Below are 6,704 nucleotides of genomic sequence, written 5' to 3' on the forward strand. Positions count from 1 at the left end.
GTCCCTCTCCTCTGGCCCTCTCCCTCCCTCTCTCTCTGTCCCTCTCCCTCTCTCTCTGTCCCTCTCCTCTGGCCCTCTCCCTCTCCTCTGTCCCTCTCCTCTGTCCCTCTCTCTCTGGCCCTCTCCTCTGGCCCTCTCCCTCTCCTCTGTCCCTCTCCTCTGTCCCTCTCTCTCTGGCCCTCTCCTCTGGCCCTCTCCCTCTCTCTCTGTCCCCCTCCTCTGTCCCTCTCCCTCTCTCTGGCCCTCCCGCTCTCCCCCTCTGACCTCCTCTATTCCCCTGCTCCTCTCCCAGGACTTTCAGACATCTTCACATTATCCCCTGCTCCCCCGCCCCCTCCCCACTTCAGTGTCTGGCTCTCCCTCTCTCTGGCAGGACATTTGATGTGATGAAAATACTTTGTGGCAATGAGGAGCCTGTGCAAGAGGCCTCAGCCTTGCCAGCTGTTTCTGGAGAAATCCATGTCTGTGCCCTTAGTCATGTAACATAGGCCCCATTCAACAGAGACATTCTTGAGTGTGCATTTATGCCTCTGCGGGACTGCAGGGTGGACGGCCTGCATGGGGGGTAGGAGGGGAGGTGGGGGGGGGGAGAGGAGGCGGCGAGGTCGGGGTGGGGGTGTGGAGGGCAGCGCGGGGGAGTCCTTGCGCTCCAAGTGCCCCTAAGTCATGAGATGTTGCTTTGTAAAGCGTCTGCAGTTTGCTGGGACGTAGGGATGTCTTGTGGCCGTCAACTTGGAGAAACTGAGCTCTGTAAAAGCCAGCTCTGGTCTGACGTAAGTTCTGCGTGGTGTTTGTGTCTAATCCCTCCGTAAACATACCATATATAGTCATGCTGGAGCTCACTACAACACACGCTGCAGGGGAGCCTCTCCTGATGCAGAGCCCGTGCTTAGAAGCAGGCTCAGGCTATTTCTGGTGTGTCGCTACTTTCTTTTTTCTTTTTTGGAGGGAGGAGGCAGGAGGCTTTTTTTCTTTCCATCTTTACACTGTTTGAAGCATGTTTCTGATCCTAGTCTGTCTGGCACTGTGAAAACTCAAGAAACTGTATCCTCACGTGAGGAGAGACTGAATTCTCTTTGTACATCTGTTTTAGAATAGAACCCTTGTTTTTCTTAGTATCTCTCACACCACACGCGTTTCGCATTTTATGGTCCCCGGGGTTCTCAACTGCTTGTTTTGGAGCATCTTTTAACCCTGTGAGGGTGAGCTCTGCCCCGTAGCCTGTACTGTCGGTGACCGGTGGAGAAGGTGGAGAAGTTGCTTTCGCGTTTCCTCCGCCGCATCCTCCCCGAGCTGTCCTCATGCGTTTACAACACTTCACCTTCGCCTTGCCAGGGCAGAGCATCAGCTCGGAGTCCGCAGAGCTGAGCGCAGCCGTTTTCCCCTTGGCAGGGCTGGGTCTGTGGAGCGGAAAGGAGACTGTACTGAGAAAGAAATGCAGTTGTTTTTTGTTTTTTTTTCTTTTTCCCCAGGAATACCTAGGATACAGCACCTCAGCTTGGAGTGAGTGAGCTGCCCGAGGCATTTGCGGTTCAGATAAGAGACTTCTTCCCTTTCCTGCTCTTCTTTTCTTTTCCTTCCTTCCCCCCTCCCTCCAAAGGCTATTGCTTTTCTTCTCAGGCCACATGTACTGATAGCCCTTAAAGAAAAGGTGGTTTGCCACTCCGGGTTGTTTGGGTATTATGTAAAGAGACAAGATGGGGACCTTCACTGCCTTGTTGTCTTTCATTGGCCTCGTCAGAGTGAATTATATCTGACCGTGTGACAGTTAATTGTACCATCCTTCCCGTTTCTTAAGCTGATAAGCCCCTTTCTGTCTGCCTCCATCAAGCCTCTTTGTTTGAGAAGTTCCTAATGCAGTAGAAGAACAGAGTGACAGCTTTCTCATTTACTGAAGTCTCTGAAACACATTCATTACGCTCTTTATCGTATCTTTTTTAGAACTTTACTCCTTTAGCTTATATAATTGAATTGTTCCAAGTAGTACAAAGTTAAAACTTCCTTAAAAATATCAGTGAGTCCAGGAAAAAAAATTAAAATTTTTTTTAGGCGCTGTGTTTTCATTTCAGGCTATTAACAATGCTTGGTAATGTTCAGAGTAAGACACTGGGTACTGCCAGAGTACCAATTACCAGTTATGGAAACAGCAGTTGCTTAGCTAGTATTCAGTTGACTCAAAAGTAATATATCACTTCTGTGGAGGTCACTTATTTGGCATTCTGAGGTCCAGAATCTTTAGCCTGGGCGTGAGGGAGAACCAGCGGGGTGGCGGAGGGGGAATGCAAGCTAAAGCTTTCGGAAGCCGGGCAGGCGGAGGAGGTCCGGTGCCGACACTCTTACCCTTGGTTCGTGATGGTCCTTTGGGCCCACACTTTACCACTATTTATTCTCACTGTAGATACGGCCCTGACCACCTCGTCTCCCATTTTCCAGTCCACAAGAAATTAGAGGCCAAAGTTGGTGGTTGAGGGTGGAGAAGAGCCATCAGAAGGAGACGCACTGAGAGCAGCAGGAAGGGATGTCCGGGGACAAGACAGGAGAGTGCAGACAGCACGAACAGAGGGGCCTTCTTTGTTGGTTCTTACAACTGCATGTATATCCACATGCTCTCAGTGCGTCTCTGGAATACAAATTTCAGTTAAAAAAAAAATGCATGGCTGACTGAGGCCCATGTGGCATAGGAGCAGAACTGAAGCGGGAGGGTTATGACACTAGTTTCCGAAGGCACCTTGTGTAATAGTTGTTCATGGTAGTGATCCTGAGTCATCGCCCAGGAAGGTTAGGTTAATCATATGCTGATTCACCATGCTCTGCTTAAGGAGGTGGGCAAGTTAGAAAGATACTGCATAGTGATGTACACCCAGGAGTTTTATAACGTCTCGATACTTCCCCCACAACTCTCCTCAGTGATGTGCAGCTGCTTTATGAGCTAATGTGAAGCATTAGAATCAAACTTCCGGTGGGTCCAGGTACATACCAAAATATTATTTATTTTGACCAGATTTGCAGGAAAAAAAAGTGATGCATTAACAAGTTCGAATGGTGTCCAAATACCATCACGAGGGTACGAGGGTCGTTTTTCTGTATTCCTAATGTGAATTGATCTTTCATATTTTTAATTGAGATAATACACAGAATGTCACGGAGGTTGTTTTGTTTGGCTGCGTTGGGTCTTCGTTGCTGCGCGCGGGCTTTCTCTAGTTGTGGCGAGCGGGGGCTCCTCTTTGCTGTGGTGCGCAGGCTTCTCATTGTGGTGGCTTCCCTTGTTGCGGAGCACGGGCTCTAGGCACGTGGGCTTCAGTAGTTGTGGCTCTCAGGTTCAGTAGTTGCCGCACACAGGCTCTAGAGCGCAGGCTCAGTAGTTGTGGCGCATGGGCTCATTGCTCCACGGCATGTGGGATCTTCCCGGACCAGGGATCGAACCCATGTCCCCTGCATTGGCAGGCGGATTCTTAACCACGGTGCCACCAGGGAAGTCCTGTCATGGAGTTTTTAAAGCAGGGGCTAGAGAAGACCCTCTATCTGGTGGGTACCATAGAAGGCATAGGTACCCTGGGAGACGGAGTCTCTGTAGAAAAGGAGTTCTAAGTGTAAGGGAGGCCTCAGAAAACTTAAATATTAAAAAAATTTAATCTTAAGCCATCAGATGACAAATGGAAGGAAGGAGTGTTTTTTTTCCCCCCTCATCCCAACTATAGGCTCATTCTAAGAACCATAGGATTTAGAGCTGGAAGGGACTTCAGAGATCACTTGGCCTGTTGTTATGAGTTTGCCTTTGTTTTAGTGTGTATTCTTCCACAAATAATGTCTGTGCCCAGAATTGAACGTGTCACCTGGAGGAGCATCCATGTGGCTTCTTTGGCAGGAGGGCTCATCCTAACTTGAAAAATTAAATGTGCTCACTTGGCAGAGATGATTATATAATCTTAGGTTTCTTGTTAATTGTATTCTCAGTAGCTCCATTTTATAGATGGAGACCCCTGCGGGACTCTGTGGTGGTACACCAGAAATCTCCCTTGGCATCAGTAAGTATTTTTGGACATTTTCATGGAAATCCCAGAGTTGAAAACTTCCCAGGGTAGCTATTACATACTAGTAGTTCTCAAGCTACTAAAATTCACAAGCTGTAAAATTTTAATTTTATCTGCTTAAGCATAGAGCGTTGCTAGGCCTAAGTTTTAATAATCATACTCATACACGTATTTTAAATACATACTAGCTTCTAATAGTACTAAATTTAAGCTTTTTGTGCACTTAGATTTGCTGTAATGCGTAGTTAACAAATAAAATGGTTGGTATAGACTTTCCTGCTCCTGAATCAAATAGGTTTTGTGTTTTGGTTTTGTTTGTTTGTTTTTTACTAAGAGAAATTGTTCCTTTTGAAAATGTAATTAGTTTTGAAATTTGGTCTTCTGGGTATCCATGGAAACTATATACCTCCTGATTGCCATGCTGAAGGTGGAAAGCATTCTCTTATGGTGAGCTGTTTGTGACTCTGTCAGGGAAGGGAAATCTATATGAATTGCATATGAGAAATAAGAATTAGTTCTCTGGATGTTAGACGCTCACAGCAGATGGAAAAGTAATAAAACCTACTACTTCCCAGGAATAAAGGAGCGGGTCTCGTGCTGGCTTTTTGGAGTGTGGACAGTGCAGAGAGGGCTTGCTGGAGGGAAGGGGCATGGTGGAGGGTGGAAGGGCTTGGCCTCCTTCTGTGTCATGGCCTGTGAGGACCTGCAGCTCCTTGCTCGGCTCGGTTGAGATGATGTGCTCATGGCATCCACCAGTGGGCTGGCCTCAGTGACACCTGTTGAGAGGTTGGGATGGTGGGGCTGGAGGAGTAGGGAGGGAAGCATCCAGGCCTGGGTTTGAGCAGCTGCTGGCTGCCTGGAGCTCAGCCTCCATGAGTCATCTGTGGGTCTGGAGGCCAGCCGTGAAGAAGGAAGGGAGCGTTCAGTTAATGCTCTGACGCCCCCAGAGCACTCTGAAGGCACCACAGAAATTGTGGGGCAGTTATTAGCAGCTCTGTCCATAACGTTCATTGTTTGTTTAAATGCTTTCCCCCAATCTTGTAGTCCTAACCTTTTATTTAAAGTAAGTGCTGTGGGTCTGCTTCAAAAGCTGACGAAAATGGCTTTTATTGGACATCATCGCTTTATTTGTAAAGGGAGAGGTTGAAACCCAAAGAGAAGAATTTGGTCAATTGATTTAAGGTTGTTGGAGGATTGAAGTGTTACTTGATTGCTGGTCTTATCCAGGATTTTGAGATTTCAAGGAAAAGTGGACAATGCCTGCTTGTGTCCGAGGGATTCCAGCTGTCATATGATCTGCAGACCAGCCCCCGAGCGGCAGCACGGGCAGTCTCTGTGCTGAGGAGTCCACGGAGAGAGCTGGCTTCGGAGTGCGTGGGACGTGCCGGCTCGGGAGTCATGTAGCCAAGAACTGGTTTTGGTCGTAGCCTTAGGTCTGCATAAAAGTTGCACGCCACGGGGACGTGACATTTGTATGGCCTGAGATTTAATACTTGGCGCAAGTTGGAGGAGGTGGCAGGAGTGACTGCACTGCAGTCCTGTGCCTACTCGTTGGCCGTGGGGCTGCCGGGTGGAGAGAACCATCCTGTGACGCTCTCGCGTGAGTCCAGGACACGTGGACAGTGGGTAGAAAGAAGTCACCACCACAGTGGTGGTCTGTTTCACCACAGACCTCTTTGGGTATAAGCAGTGGAAAGGGCCGTTTGGCTGTATAAAAAGCATCATGATTATAAACTCCTAGGACTTTACTTATAGCTTGATTCTCTCATTAGGAACATGATTATGGAAGAAATAAACTGCTCAAGTTAGACTGCAAAAATCACATGAGATTGCTTTTTCTATGGCTTTCATCTTCTAAATGTGGACGTTCGATGTACACACAGCGGCTCTGGTGTGCGGATACATTATGAGCCAGCTATAATGTGTACATTCCCTAACTGGCTGAACAACAGGGAGTTCTCAGGGGCCTTGCAGGAGGGTACTAGCAGGATGCACTGCCAGCTTTCTTTAGCTCTGTGATTAGTAACGGAGCCACCTATTATCTGATTGCACGTTATTCCTGTTATCCTAAGAGAAGGTTCCCCAGGGTTAGCTCCTCAATGAACAGTAGAGAAGTAACCCAGTGTTAGGGTATACATGGAGACTTTATCGTTCTCCCCAGTGTCTTCAAGGTAGTATGGCATGAGATTTTTTTAAAAAATAGAGATGTTTAAATGTTCAGGTTTTCCTTTTTTTTTTTAAATGACTTTTTCATGTCTCCTGAAAGAAATGAAAAAAGAAAAAAAAAATCTACTCACCAATAAAACCCAGCAGTTGCCAAATAACCATAAAGCATATTAGAGAAATTCGTGTTGGGCCTTTTTAATTAGTTTAACTCTGGTTTTACGGCTGAATTATAATATGTGACCTAATGCATTACCTGAGTGTTTACCTTTTTTTTTTTTCTTTTTGGCCACGTGGAAGTACCTCAAGAGGTGGAATGTGACACACCCAGAGAATGAGGCGCTCAAGGGCCTAGGAACTTGAGAAGGCCAGGGCAGCAGGGCCCTTCATCTCCAGCTTAGCTCTGCCGGTGCTAATTGGGGAGCAGAGAGCCACTGAGCTCCTTCGGAGATGAGTTTTAAAATGTGTGTGTGTGTGTGTGTGTGTGTGTGTGTGTGTGTGTGTGTGTGT

The 6,704-nt window shown here is 47.3% G+C and overlaps 1 protein-coding gene across 16 annotated transcripts in view; it reads left to right on the forward strand.

Annotated features, from left to right (window-relative positions):
• The window catches only part of RREB1 (ras responsive element binding protein 1), a 180,228-nt gene that overhangs the window by 74,637 nt on the left and 98,887 nt on the right, over positions 1 to 6,704 (forward strand). For 2 of the 16 annotated variants that reach the window (XM_027128290.1, XM_027128296.1), the window contains exon 2: positions 1,473 to 1,503. The exons of 13 other annotated variants lie outside the window; for them this stretch is intronic. The gene's annotated coding sequence lies outside the window, so the exon portion shown is untranslated. Of the gene's footprint in view, positions 1 to 754; positions 774 to 1,472; positions 1,504 to 6,704 lie in introns of those variants that run through there. One more of the 16 variants, XM_027128298.1, reaches the window with a different exon arrangement.

This window comes from Aethalodelphis obliquidens, unplaced genomic scaffold, assembly GCF_003676395.1.
Source record: "Aethalodelphis obliquidens isolate GAN/ISIS:26980383/991018 unplaced genomic scaffold, ASM367639v1 scaffold34, whole genome shotgun sequence".
Classification (NCBI taxonomy): domain Eukaryota; kingdom Metazoa; phylum Chordata; class Mammalia; order Artiodactyla; family Delphinidae; genus Aethalodelphis; species Aethalodelphis obliquidens.